This window comes from Sebastes umbrosus, chromosome 9, assembly GCF_015220745.1.
Source record: "Sebastes umbrosus isolate fSebUmb1 chromosome 9, fSebUmb1.pri, whole genome shotgun sequence".
NCBI lineage: Eukaryota > Metazoa > Chordata > Actinopteri > Perciformes > Sebastidae > Sebastes > Sebastes umbrosus.
This window is the reverse complement of record NC_051277.1, coordinates 31,577,919-31,580,381: the sequence shown is the minus strand read 5'-3', so window position 1 is coordinate 31,580,381 and position 2,463 is coordinate 31,577,919. Positions and strand designations below refer to the sequence as shown.

The following is a 2,463-nucleotide window of genomic DNA, read 5'->3' as shown; positions in this document are numbered from 1 at the left end:
ATGAGCCACGGCGACCTGTGACAGTTGCGTCACGGACTGTGCGCCCTCATTTGCAACCGAATAAGTTTGCCCTGCCCCGTTTGTTAGCGACCCTGTTCCGACCCACCTCTCGACCTGGGTCACAAAGGCGAGTTGATGAACAACCAACCCTGGTTGAGTCCTCACTGTGAAAGGGGTATATGAGCAAATGAGCCTACTTCTCACTTGATATATTACCTCAGTAAACATTGTAAACATGAGTTTATGGTCTCGATCGCTAGTTTCAAGTCTTCTTCAATACAGCATGGTGTTCATTTAGTAAATTATGGTTCCATTTAGAGTCACATAGACCATAAAGCAGGGGATGCTTTAGGGCGTGGCTACCTTATGATTGACAGGTCGTTACCACGGCATTGTCCGGTCTGGGAGTTGTCCGTGTTTTTGTCTTACAACTGTATCCCTTTAACAGTGTGTTTTCAGTTCATGAAAGTTTATAACGAAATGTAACAATTTTTGCCATAAAAATGTCTTATTCAGCGTTTGGTTGTACTTAGCTCCAGCCTCTCCTGTCACTTCTGGTTGCAAGATGGCAACGGCCAAAATGTCGATCTCGAGCAAGCCCCCAGGAAGTGTGCCGGTCGTCGATCCCGACTTTTGTAGTGGCAAAATGGCGGTACTGCAAAGTCCGTGTCCGTCACGTGATGCCGTTGGGCCCAAAAAGACTTTTTCCCGTAGACTTACATTGGGAAAGAGACGTCTGTAACTCTGAAAAAAAAAAATGTTTTTTGTTTTTCGTAACCTAGTCATGTGACCGAGCGGACGCTACTCCGCCAATCATCTCGGACGCTACTCTGACAAGATCCGGGTACTTTTCCAGATGGAAGTCGAGCCATTTAGGCTTCATGCGCCAATGAGCAACTCTCATAGGAATGAACGGTGCCCCGCCTCCAACGCTGTATCCAGTTCTCTTAAAGGTCTCATATTATGCTCATTTCCAGGTTCATAGATGTATTTTAATGTTGCAATAGAACATTTTTACATGCTGCAATGTTCAAAAAACCCTTTATTGTTCTCATACTGCAGCCTGAGTCTGCCTCTGTCTGAAAACCCCTGATTCACAGCCTGTCTCCTCCCACTCTGCTCTGATTGGTCAGCGTTTTCTGTCAATCAAAGGTCCTCAACAACAACAGCGTCACCCTCCCTGCCCCCTCACAGTCTGAGGGCAGGGAGAGAGAAGCAGAAGAGTAAAATAAACTACTTTAAAGTTTATAAACCAGAAACTTCACCCAGCGCATGTTACCGGAGGAAACTGATCAGAAATCGGCGACACATGATGAACGTCTGCGGTCCAGACTCCAGGTTTTCCTGAGGGTTTCTCTCAGGTACATAATGCTATTTATATCTCTGTTAGTTAGCTCAGTGTTTACCTTATGCATCAACTCTGTAAACCGTAAACATACACTCTGTTTTACGTCTGCCTTTACAGATCCATCTGTGAGAAATGACCGACAGAATCATCCCAGAGGAGAGCAGACAGCTGAGAGCAGATGGGAGAAACAGAGCTAACCCGTTAGCATGTAGCTACATGCTAACGGGTTAGCTACATGCTACCGCTATGAGACGGTGTGTAAAGACAGCGACCATCAGGGTGGAAAATAGAAGATGTGAAACAGTAGTCAGTTCATTATTTCTGGTAAAAGGCACCTGATAAATGTATGGAAGATCAGAGTAATGGCATATTAATTACAGTAGGAGCTGTCTCCGTGTTACCATGACTACAGACCACCGGAGCTTAGTTTACCGTAGCTGAAAGACTTTCTCCTGTACCATGTCACATAACTAACTAACAGGTGAGATGATTACAAATGCTGTGAATAATTAATATTGTCATCTGTCTACTCAAATAAAGTTTGACTGTGAAACAGAAATGTGTTGTGTTGCTTACAGTCACTATTTACTACCTGTACTCTTCTACATGCATGACATCAAATATGTATAATATATAAATATCACCTGTTTAAACAGTGTAATTACATAAAGCCTTTGTGAAAGAACATGTTATATTTAGATGATGGGAGTACATGAAGACTGTTCTGCTGGTTCTTGCAGACTAACAGTAGGAGCTACTTTGCTCATAGTTCGGTTGAGAGTGTGGGGCGGGGTCAGCTACTGACGGTTCTCTCTGGTTCGACCAGGAAACCCTTACATGGCTTGCATTTCTCTAATGACGTCAGAAGAGAAGGAAAAAAAGAGAAGTGATTTTCTACACCCATTTCCGGACAAACGGAGCAGGAAAAAAAGAGAGAGGATGGTCTTTTATGATACTATGGTGGCCTGTAGACACACTGGGGACAGATATTGATGTTTAAAAGACATGGAAAAGTGCATTTTGCATAATAGGTGACCTTTAATACATCCATGATTCAGAACGGCATTCCACAAACCAATGGGTGACGTCATGGTGACTACGTCCACCTCTCGTAT

General features: G+C 43.7%; 1 long non-coding RNA gene across 1 annotated transcript; it reads left to right on the top strand.

Annotated features, from left to right (window-relative positions):
- Positions 1–947: 947 nt before the first annotated feature.
- LOC119494341 lies at positions 948–1,705 on the top strand. Its single transcript, XR_005208176.1, has 2 exons — positions 948–1,361; positions 1,466–1,705. It is a non-coding gene; the product is annotated as an uncharacterized LOC119494341 (long non-coding RNA).
- Positions 1,706–2,463: the final 758 nt, after the last annotated feature.